Genomic DNA, 12,622 nt, shown 5'->3' with positions numbered 1-12,622 from the left:
GAAGGGAGGGGAGGGGAGAGGAGGAGAGGGGAGGGGAAGGGAGGGGAGGGGAGGGGAGGGGAGGGGAAGGGAGGGGAGAGGAGAGGAGAGGAGAGGAGAGGAGAGGAGAGGAGAGGAGAGGAGAGGAGAGGAGAGGAGAGGAGAGGAGAGGAAGCTACTTTGTATTCCCAGAGAGCATGATATTGGTGCTAGTCAGGTAAAGCCAGCACCGTTTGATAGCAAGGTAACCTTGGATCTGAAGCTTTTCTCAGGGGCAAAAATCCTGTTAGTGACCCTACCGAACAATAGCCAACATGGAAAGCACATGAACCACCAACCCACATGTTGACTGTTTGTCCATCCACACAAAAATGCCTAATACACACATTAAGTATTTAAAGAAGCAACTTGACCTCTAGTCTACAATGTTCCAAACACTCATATATATTAAAGTTCAGTCACTTCCAAACTTTTTAAAGGATAGCAATTAATTTAGATAAAATTAAACAGTATCACAAAGCAAAATGTAACAGTTACCTCTTTTATGTATGAGAATGCAACCAAAACCTTGCATTCATAAAGCATCTATTCTTCATACAGAAGCATGTATTTTAGATCTTTGGCTTCCAAGTACATGTGAGAATAGCTTGACAAATACAGTGTAGAACCATGCTTTAGAAGGACAGTTTAGCATTCCACACAAAAATCAAACCATAAACTTGTGAAAAGAAGTTGTAATGATGACATGCAATGAACTTTATGTAGGTCATATTAAAGGGCTCGAAATCTATAGGACAAAGTAAGATAACATACAAAGAAGGGCTTCTATGGCAACCCCACATCATAAAGGCTTCGTGTGCACAATGACAACAGGAATGCATTTAGAGTAACTTGGAAAACTCCCATACATTATCAAGTCTACCATGATATTCACCAGAGTATTTTACAGTTCTTGGTCCCTATACACCTCTATTCTCTACTAAAATTCTAAAAACAGCTAAATTTTTTGTTTTGGGTTTTGGTTTTGGTTTTTCAAGACAGGGTTTCTTTCCTCTGTAGCCCTGACTGTCCTGGAACTCATTCCGTAGACCAGGCTGGCCTCAGACTCAGAGATCCACCTGCCTCTGCCTCCTGAGTGCTGGAATAAAAGGGTTGCGCCACCACCACTTGGCAAATACTTGAATTTTTAACAGACATACCCTGAAAGAAGTCCCTGGATTGACTTCCAGATAGCTACTAATAAAAGAGAAACTTCTCCTGCTCTCCTTGTAGATAATGCCCACCAGAGGCTCATCCTTACGAGCCTGAAATAAAGGAAGCCATGGTGGTGCTTGCTAGTCACTGTGGAAAAGGAAAGATCAAATGTCATTCTGCCAACCAGAACTCTATGGGCTGTCATTTTTCACTGTCTATAAAACAGCACCAATTCATGTGTGCAATTAAGATCCAGGAGACAAATTACGTTATCTATTGATGCTACGTATCAAATGACTCCAACATGTATCAGTTTCAGGAACTAGGGATTTACTAACTCAAAGAACTTCTCTGGGCCACGATTTTAGGAACTGCACGTCTAGAGGGTTCTGGCTCAGAGACTAAAGAGAACATGTTCAAATTCTGCCCTAATGCTGGCATCTCAAGACCTTGCTAGGACTTTAGACATACTGCCCAAGGTGGCCTTTTGGCATGTCTTGTACTGTTGCTGACTATCAACATTTTCTTTCTTGCCAGATTAGTCTCCACGGGCCCAATGAGTATGCTCACAACATGGCAAATGGCTTTTTCCAAAGCAAATGGCCCAACAAAGAAAGGTGGGTATGGCAACGTAAAGATGGCACTCACAGCCATACATCAGCAACCTGCCACCTTCTACAGGACATTCCAAGCGCATGAGCAGGAACAGGCACGGTCTCACTGCAGACCGTTTAGACTTTGATTCTTACAACTTTGAAACAAGCTTACAAATAAAAGAAAAATAAATTTTTATACAGTTTTAGAATTGCTTATTATGGTTTAACTTCTTTAGATTGTTGTTATATATGACAATACAGTATTAATCAGGGCACTAGAGGACACATTAGCGGTTCATGAGAAGTCCTTACGTTTCTATTGAATGAAAATAAATACCACATTTTTTAACCAAGACTTGCAGTAATTGTTCAATATCACCATGCTTTTCATGCATCATTGTGTGTGTGTTATTTGATTGATTTTCCATTAAATGCTTATGATTATAATCACATCATTTTAGTATCAGTTTTATTGATGGAGAGGTCAAAATTTAAAACTCAGTTATGCCGGAGTCTTAAAATCGGAGAGAATTAGGATTCCTACCCATTGATAACCACAGAATCATGACACTGAGAAGAATCTTAAGAAATTACCTCACTTGCTGAAACTCAATGGTGGGTCTATTGGAATACAATAAATCATCTTTACTTTTATTCTTTTTCAAAACTTCCTATCAGCAAAACTCTTTAGAGTGATGTGGCAATCCAATAGTCTGTTTTCAGATAAGACAAGACACCGTTGAGCAAACACAATTGCCTATGTGGTGAAGTTCTGCATATTGGAAATGAACTTTTTAAAAAATGAAGCATGACATTTTCACCCAAATAGCACCTTTTTCTCAATGGAATTTTAAATGACTACACGTACAAAAAAAGTACTCAGCACCCTTCTGTAGGAGGAACTTGTAGTGTGCCGTTTTAGGATCGCAATCTCGTGAACAGTTAAGAGTTACAGATTTTTATGCTTGCTGTGTTTTTACCCTAACATATCACGACTATAGCTAACTCTCATTTAGATTTTCAATTCTTGGATAGACGTCCTAGGGATTTTTCTATTGTTGAGACAAATACCACGAGCAAAAACAACTTGGGGAGGAAAGAGCTGTTTGGGTTTGCACTTCCACAACATAGTCTATCACCGAGAGCAGTCAGGACAGGAACTCAATCAGAAACCTGAGGAAAGGAAGTGAAGCAGCGCCCTGAAGAAATGTTGTTTACGGACCTGCTTTCAATGGCTTGCTCAGTCTGCTTTCCCATGCTACCCAGAACCACCCAGTATAGGTGTGCCACCACCCATAATGGGCTAGACCCTTGCACATCAATCAATAGTGTAAAAAAACATGGCCCCAGAGATTTGTCTACAAGCCAATCTGAGGGAGGCATTTTCTCGATTGAGGTTTCTTCTTTCCAAATGACTCTAACTTGTGTCAAGCTTACCAAAACTAACCAGTACAACTGACCCCTTGTCAGCTTGACACATGAACACATCGCTAGAAAACTATAACCTTTCCTTTCTTGTTTGTTCAAAATATGTCATGTTAATATCACTATAAAACACTTGAAAATGCCCTACAGGTTTTAAAAGCTTCAAACGGCTTAGAAGTTCAAGGTCTCATAACTATGGGCTCCTACAGAATCAAAAAGGAGTAAGATATTTCTTATATACTTTCTCACTCCTAGAGGGAATGTGACCTGTACACAGCTACAATCAGATCATGCAAAACCAAAGTCCAGCATCAGTATCCAATGTGTGGGATTCATTCATGATGTCTTGGCTCCAAATGGCTTAGGTAGCCTCACCTCTGACTGTGCATACGCAGCATACATAGCTTGTCTTATAAGCTAATGCCAACCTCACTGCATACCTGCCCTGTCCTTCACGATCATCTCATGGTCCTGGCATCTGTACTATGTGAAGATCTCCGTTGCAACGGTGACTACACTATCACCAATGGCGTTCTGGCCTCTCCATAGGGATTCTGACCACAGGGCATTAAGACTCAACTTCTATACATGACCCATTCAATCCTAGGTTCTCTCGTGCAACTGAGGCTACACCTGCACCAAAGGCCTCTCCTGCCTCTCACAATGCCAAGCCTCACATGTTCTCCATCTCCATAACCCATTAAAAGCCTGCAGCTTTAATGATACCAAAGCAAGAAATATATGACCAAGCTTGACTCCATCTTCCTCTGAAGCCTTGGCCCCACTGGACCCCCTCACTAGTCAGCTCCCTGACCCTGAGGAAATATTTCCCATAAAAATTCACCTCCATGCTGCAGCTTTCTCCATCACATTTGATTTCCATCCCCAACTGACCAGCATCATTTGTCCCATTAAAGTAAAAGCTTCGCTGCGGTGGTTCTGGTCTCTTGTTTATTACAGTTGATTCTTCAATCCCAGCTGACCCAGAAACCATATATTAACCCAAAATATCACATAAATGACCCTGACAAAAAGTATTTGCTTCCCTCTGAAATTTCATAAGCCAGGTCTCCATCAGCAGGACTCCGTCAGTATTTACATCTTCCAAGTTCCCCCAAAACAAGAAAACATTTACTAAGTTCTGAGGACTCAATAGCTTTTCCATCCCAAAGATGTAAAGCTCAACCCATATCCCACCACCCAGAACATGGTCAAGGTCTGTCACAGTGATAATACAACTACTGTTAACAATTTTTGCCCTGGTTTTCTTTCTGTTGCTATAGTAAATCACAGACCAATTGGCCAACGCTTCCAAGTGACAGTGCCTAATCAGGGAAATTCAAGCAGGAACCTGGAGGCAGGAACTGAAGCACTGGCCATGGAGGTAGACAGCTTATTGTGTTCTTTCTTACTCTTTTCTCCGTGGCTTGCTCAGCCTGCTTTGTTATACTCCTCAGGACCCTCACACAGAGGGCTCGGCTCTCCCATATTGATCATTAATCAGGAAAATGACCCTACAAACTTACCTGTGGGCCAATCTGAAGGAGGCACTTTCTCAATTGAGATTTCCTCTTCCTAGATGACACTAGATTGTGGCCAGCTGACTAACTACAATGAGAAAAACGACTCTCTGTGTATAATCTTCACAGTGTGTATTTTAAAAGTTAGTCCACCTTTCTGGAAACCCCAAAAATGGAGCGCCTACCATCATACAGATATAAGAATTATTTTTTATACTTATCTATCAGCTTGAGATTATGGATAAAACCAAGGTGAAGAAAGAAGTGTATAGGTAAGTATTATGGTTCATGTTCAAAGGCCAAAGGAAAATAATTGTGGTTTTTCCATAGATTCCAATAGCAGGAGCAGCAGTAATATCAACAAGCAACTAATATGTGATAAGATTTTGCTATATACTAAGAGCTCTCAAATATTAGGTTAATATATATTACCTCATTTAATCATCATCAAAAATGTTTAATGATTTTCAGAGATGCAGACATGAACATAGAGACTTAGATTAAAGAGTAAAACCCTCTACATCAGCGGTTCTCAATCTGGGTATCACAATCCCTTTGACAAAACCTCTGTCTCCAAAAACAGTTACATTGTGATTTGTAACAGTAACAAAGTTACAGTTATGCAGTAGCAATGAAGATTTTATGGTGGGAGGGGTCACCATGGTGTGAGAATCTGTATTAAAGAGTCAAAGAGTCAGGGAGGTTGAGAACCACTGCCCCAAAGGTATTGGGGGTCACCATATTATAAGAAACTGCATTAAGGGGCCACAGCATTAGGAAGGCTAAGAACCACTGCACTACACTGGAAGTGGCAGAGTTGCAATTGAAGATCGTGGATATCTGCCCCACAAATCCCATTTGGACAACTGATTACAATTTGCTGGACAATATTGCCTGAAAATGGGGCAATGCAATCAGGCATCGCTGGTCATATTCTGTCTTAGGAAGGTAGCACATGAAGGTGTTCAAAACTCGGGTGCTTCTTTTGATTGGAAATAGCATCTCCAACAGAGAGGACTTTGTGGTCACTTTTGAATATATAAAGTATTCTTAACAGTTTTCTTACTATCTCTCCAAGAGCCTGCGGGCAGGGATGAGGATTGAGGTGAGTTTTCAAGTAGAAAAAAGTGGAAGTTTAATATAAAACCCATAATTCTACACATAAAATATATACACTACAAGATCAAGGAAACAAATACTGAAGTGCTTTTTGTTGCTTTTGTTTGTTTGTTTGTTTGTTTTTTGCTTCAAGCATTCCTGGCTATACCTGACCCACTTTAAATTCCTTCTAATCTAAACAATGACTTTATTCTCATGATGTCTCCAAACCTTGAACCTCTAGATCCCTGTTATCTCAAATGGAAAAAAACTGAACACAGTTCCTATGAGAAAATGCTGTTGCAAAGATTAGCAATAAGCATTGCCCTACTAACATTGTGCAACCCAGAGTCATGAATCAGCAGCCTTTATACACTCACTAAGATCAAGTTTATGTCTTTTGAACACTGCAAAATCACTTTAAATAAGAGAAGGCTAAATGTGTATCATTTTAAAGACCTGCAGTTTCTATATACGAGACAACTGCGTTCCATAACTAACTTGAAAGACACAGTAAGCTCAGAATCTATTTGACTACAACTCCTATGCTTCCTGTTGAGATTTCATCTGGGACACTAAAGGATGGTGACCTCCACACACATAAGCACCACAGCGTCACATCAGATGATAATGTTGCAGTTAGACTTTGGGAAGAAAGATGATCTATGGACAGAAAGACAGCCCTGGGGACCTTTGCTACCCTCAAGTCTGTCTTATATTATGGAAAAGGATTTTTCCCCTACAAAGAAGGGTAAGAGATGGGAACATGCTTAAATGTTTTCTTCTTTTTAACTGTAGCAAATGTGTTTCCCACTTGCATTCTTGTAGGAAGAAGGTGATACCTGCTGGGCTTAAGCAGTTCTGCATCTAATATGAAGTGATTAGGTGCCAGTATCTACTGCCTCTGTACAGTGACTACAGAGACTAAGACATTCACGCTCTCCTGGAAGGAAAAGTACATCACTATGATCCACCCACCCATGGTTCAAAGAATCCCTTCTCTTGCCTCTAATTTTTCTTCTGGGAAAATGCAACACTAGGTAACATCTGGGAACCTAAGGGCCACTGCAAAAGTAACTCTTTAAGATAGTGTCAGGTAGAAATATATAGACCTACCGCCTCTTATTCCAATTCCAGCACCAATTCCTTGACACCCATCATTTCTACAGTTCACATCTCCTCTCGGGTTTGATATGGTGACACTCCCACCCTAGTGACTTCAGCAACACACAAAGGCAATTACTCGTGTACACTTCTAAGTTCTTTACTATAAAGGTGGAATTCAGTGTATGTGTCACCCAAAGATTCTTCTATCGCCTCTCGAGCAAATAAAATCTACTGCAAAGCAAACCTGAGACAGGTTCTCAAAGCCAACACGTTAAGATCCAACTGTTCGAAGGAGCCAGTACACTAATTCTTTTTATATGCAGTCTCTAAAATAGTCAGAAAGTGTAGGCCCAGGTTCATATTTCTGCTTGTACTGAACACAACCATTTCCTGTCGCCATGGGTTACAAGGACCAGTCGCTCAGGGTCCTCCAGACAACTTGAGGAAGACCTGATAGCAATTTCAGAATGAGATACATTCGTAGCAACTATCAACTTGCTACAATTCAGTATATTAAGTGACCAGCTCACAAACTTTACTTAACTCGTTACATGAAAACAGGGACCTGAGACAGGTAAACTCAGAGGGTTCTGTTTTCCTATCAGAAAGCAGCTGTCTCATCACCACCAGCTTCCCATTAAATGATCTACATAGATATCCAATCACAAATGGGGGTGAGTAGTTTCATGATTGATGTACTATATACCAGGATGATGGACGGCCATCACTAACGTATCTTCTAACCTCAACTCACATGACACTTAGAAGTCTTTAGGCTCCGTCCTTCATAGCCACACACTTCCATTAAAGTGGCCAGAAGGCATGATAACTCTGATATTAAGAACAATAAAAAACAAGCATTTTATTGTAGCTCTATGTTTATTCATTCTACATTCAAGTTGCACTGTGACTGCTGGAAACATCTTGTTCGTGTGTTGGGAAAAGAAACCGATTCATTCAGGAAATGCCAGAATTGGGAGTCAGGCATGAAAAATGTAGTATCATTCCTCCCCTACCTCTGCCTAAAGAAATGTGGTCAGAGCATGCCTTGGTAGCTCCACTGACAAATGAGTTGTTAAATATTCTCTAAATGTTCATCTGAACATCTGAACTGGATAAATACAACCTCGGGTTCAATCAATATCGTTTGAACAAATAAGAAAATGAAGCACATTGAAGATGCAAAGCTTCCTAATTGGCTAAGCACAAAGATCATGCTCTGGACTGGCAGGGCAATTGTGCTTCCTTTGCTTTGGGTTTGTTTCCCATTCTGTCAGTGGTTTGTCTTCATCCTAGTCCATTCTCTGCCCCCAGGATCCTTCATCCTGTATTAATAATTTAATTTAAAGACAAATGTGCGCACAAAGAAAAGGAGGTGGTTTGGACGTGCTCTGAAACTGAGCCCTTCCCTGCATCAACTCCTGACATCACCAAAAGTGCAGGAAATTACTGACAAGGACCATTTGCCACATGGGAAATACTGTGATCTCAGAAAACTTGACTGCAGCAAGATTTCTTTTTTAAGAAAAAAAAAATTAAAATCCCATAAACCCCGTCTTGGCTAAAGAGAAGCCACCCCCACACATACAAACACCCTTTGTTTTCTCATGATACATGTATCTTAGATGTCAAACAAAAATTAAAGGCATAACATAATGAGAAAGCATCTAACTCAAGCAAGGCAAGATAGGTTTGATTCTATAGGCTTGGTTTTAAATAGCAGTTACTAACTTACACCTTCTTGGTATGGCTGTCCCTGTGTCAATGGCCAAAAACAAAAGGCCTGACTTGATAGTATTTTCACATGCTCAGCACCAAAGTCCAATTCTAATTTCACACAGAAGTTGCTAATGCTTTTCTATTCTTTGGTAGGGTCAGATCAGCCCGCTGGTTCTTTGGACTTCCTACTTGGACCAGTTTGGCTTTTAGGGAGCAGGTACCAGAACCTTAACTATGACCTTTTCATTCTACTGCCTGCCTAGCGCAAACTCAATCGGGTTCCAGAGAAGATAATTACAATAAAAGTTGCATGTTCCTTATAAACTAGAGGAGGGGAAGGGGCTGTTTCCCAAGTCCCCTACAATTAAATGTCAAAGAGAAAGAAAGAGCATGGCAATAACCAGAGAGGGAAGTTTCACTAAAATAAGTCTAGATTTTTTTTCAAAGGTGCATTTATTTATACCCATGGCTTATTTGGATTTGAAAATCAGGTTGTCTTTACAATTCATGTGATACTTAGAGCCGCAGAAGTCCGATGCTGACATACAGTCGCCCAGCTTAGAATGCATTTACGCGCAATCCATGGAGATCAATAGACTCAGGAAACAAATACGTTGATGGATGAGGACGGGTCTGAAAACAAGCAGGTTAAGGTAGCCACGTTGCTGGTTTCATAGTTATTCTCATGCTGGCAGAACCAAAGGGCTACAAAGGATTCCTCCCTTTTTGTAAAGGGGAAAACGGGAAGGAGGGGAAGAAAGGGGCAGGAAAGGAAGGGAAGAGAATGGTGTGGATAGTGAGGAAAAGAAGAAAGAAACAGAGGATGATGAACAAGATAGAGAAACCCAGAGAGGGGCGGGGGGGGGGAGTAGGAAGCAAAGCTATGATGTATGGATGCTAGCCAGCCACCCAGCCAAGTGCTCCATCACCCGCAAGCCTACATCGCCCCCCTTCCAGACTCTGAGCTCAGTATGTAGACTTAGGGCTCCCCGGTGCTGACAACCCTCCTCATAACCCCAGTGCAAGCAATGCCAATGCGTGATGCTCCAAGTAGCCCAGAGCATCCAGCCCATCGGAACCCGCCACTCCCTGGACCATACTGTACTTATCACCCCCCTTCACCCCCCCACCCCCGACTTCTCCTTGGCACCCCCCATCACTAGTCTCAGGGTAGGGGGGAAGCCTGGAAGAGAGCAGCATGGGGGGTCAAAAAAGGGGAGCGAGTGGAGGAAGCGATCAAAATAATTTTTAAATAATGTGATAATAGATGCTAGGGAAGTGCCAGGGGAGGGTGCCCGTGGCAAGCACCTGGGTAGCACAGCACGCTGTTGCAAATCCCCCAGGCTGCGTGGGGTTGGGCGATTTTCCACAAAAGGAACTTTGCAAGAAGCGCAGCGGTTTTGCAAGGCGAGGAGAGGAGGAGAACGCAGCGTTACCTGGCCGAGGTCAACGCCGGCGGGGCCGCCGAAATCCTCAGGTTTGCACGGTCCTGAGCCACTTGATCGGGTTACTATGGAAATCGTCTTAGGGAGGACGCGGGCAAAGCACGAGCCGGGCACATCGTCGTCGGCCGCCGAGCGAGCGGGCGCGGGACCGGGCGCGGCGCCTCTCCCGGGCCCGGCTCGCTCTTTCTTCGCTCTCGGCCGGGCCGCGCCTCCCCGCCCCGCGCCGCCGCCGCCGCCGCCGAGCAGCCCGCGGGCGAGCCGAGCCCTCGCCGCGCGCAGCCGGCAGCCGAAGCGCGAGCTCGCAGCTGCCGGCCTGGGCGGCGAGTGGCGCTGTTTCCCAGCCGCGCGGCTGGGATTTAAAGAGACAGACGCTTCGCGGGGCTCTAAGGGGCCCTGGCCGGGAGGGGAGTCACGCAGCTCGCCCAAGGTCCCTGCCGATGCCCAAGATAGCCCCAGCCCGCTAGACCAGCAAAGTTTCCTGCGGAGACCACCCCTGAGAATTGCGTGAGGACCCGCCTCGGTCACGTCTCCTGACTGCAGAACAGGCTGTGAGGAGAGTAAGGGATTTTTTTTTCCTCCCTCGGAGACTAAGGGGGAAATGATTTGTATGCTCAACAAGTCAGGCACCTATTTTCAGCCGCTCTAGCTTCCGTCCTTGTGCAACGACTTTTTCCCTGAAAGCACACAGGCAAACTGGGGGCATGGGGGCTCTTCGTTTCATGTTAGACTCTAAGCAGAGATGCATGGTTTGGGGGGAAGACAGTGACAGAAAGATATAGCTGTCAAATATCTTGGGCTTCCCACCACCACCACCACTTTCCTCTTCCAGCTAATATAGCATCTCCTTTTCTCTTCCCTCCCAGACCTGGAGAACGTGCTTAAAGGTACACTCTAGATGCTACTCCAGCGTTATCCAAAGGCTCACCTTTCTCTAAGTGCTTTTTCCCAGGAGATAGAAACACAGGAATTGGGGGGGGGGGGTGGCAGAATGAAGACACTAGTCTGATCCCTCTCTTTCTACCCTAACTCAAAGCCAGTTCTCAGTGAGCAGCTCCTTGGATGTTGGAAACAGAATGTGACGAGCAACATACACGGTTTGCTACCACTGCGCACATGTAGATCCAGAGAAATTACAATCCACTAGCTTTGTTTCCTAAATGCTAAGCATCAGTTTTCGCTGCTTTATACACGAGCCAGGATCTTTGTAGACCGAGTTCAACCCAAACTTGTCCCCTGGAGGAGAGGCAGAAAGGGATCTCTCTTGAGATACCCAGGGTGATAGCTGTTTCATCCATAACAACAGTTCTCTATAACTGGGTGGACAGGTGTCCTTGGGAGGGCTGAACTTATAACTAGATTATCAACACCTGGATTTACACTTAACCGCTCTTTCAGTCTTAGACTTTATAAATGTTATGAACTGGGAACACAGCAAGGGAGACAAAGAGATGCTTTCCCATTCCAGGGCCTTCTGCTTCCCTCTTGTACCCCAGACCTCAAGCCCTACCATGCAACCTTCATGCTCTTTCTTCGTCTGCCTCTCCTCCAGAGTAAACCTTTCAAACAAAGAAATGTGTCCTTCCAGGTCCCTGCTCGCTTCAAGAACGTGAGCACGTTCTTATGATATGGGACAGTGGCTAACAAGACAGCATCATACTAAAACACAGAAGATGCTGTAACAACATACCCGAGACCCTATAACATCTCAACAACGTAATCTTATTACTCATGGTTCTGGGCTTGGGAGTCCACTACCTAGCTGCCAGGTGGACTGCTTGCTGTCTCTTTAATGATACACGTGTCTTCCTCATGACGGAAAGTGTTTACGTGCTGGATCGTCTCTTGTCTCAGAACTTAATTCTGTTCACCAGGGGAGACTCTTCATGGGGTTAACAACACCGAATGGCTCCACCTGTTGATGCTGTTGCACTGGCGAAGGTTTCAACACAAAACGTGGAGGGTCACCGACCCTCACGGGCACACCAAGCTGTTCTCAACCCTTAGCATGCCACATTGCCTGCAGGACTTACTAAAGCAAAGATTCAGGAGTTCCTAGGACCACCTTACCATGTTCCACGGGTCTAGGTAACACATAAGCATTTGTGTTTCCAACTAAATCCAGCCTGATGTTTCGCCGGTCTGAGAACTACACTTCGAGAAACAGTGGCAGGGAGCGTTTCAGCGCTTGGTCCTTTTGCCTCTTCATGCCCCACACCTGCCCAACAACTCCCGCAGGGGAAAGTTACTACCTGTGCTATTTGGTTTTTCATCTAGGACACATTTGCTTCCTCTTTAATAGTTGCCGCCCTCAGTCGGGAATTCTGCCCTCCACCAAGTTTGCTCCTATGCCCCCCTCCCGCACTATGTTCAGCTAACTTTTACTCATCTCCTAAGGATGCATCCTCAGAATCCTCACCAGTTACCTGCCGGTCCCACACCTAAGTTTGGGGGTCACTCCCTTGTGACGTCTCTTTACCCACCTGTCACACAATAGACATTATCATAATACGTTTATTTATCTCTCTAGGCTTTGTGGGTA

General features: G+C 43.9%; 1 protein-coding gene across 1 annotated transcript in view; it reads right to left on the bottom strand.

The window, feature by feature from the left end:
- The window catches only part of Nav3 (neuron navigator 3), a 740,499-nt gene extending 730,273 nt beyond the window's left edge, over positions 1-10,226 (bottom strand). The window contains exon 1 of the mRNA XM_085683469.2: positions 10,075-10,226. The gene's annotated coding sequence lies outside the window, so the exon portion shown is untranslated. The remainder of the gene's footprint in view (positions 1-10,074) is intronic.
- Between the last annotated feature and the right edge of the window lie 2,396 nt (positions 10,227-12,622).

The sequence above is a fragment of the Myodes glareolus genome, chromosome 26 (genome assembly GCF_982192425.1).
Source record: "Myodes glareolus chromosome 26, mMyoGla1.1, whole genome shotgun sequence".
NCBI lineage: Eukaryota > Metazoa > Chordata > Mammalia > Rodentia > Cricetidae > Myodes > Myodes glareolus.
This window is presented reverse-complemented; position numbering and strand designations above follow the sequence as displayed.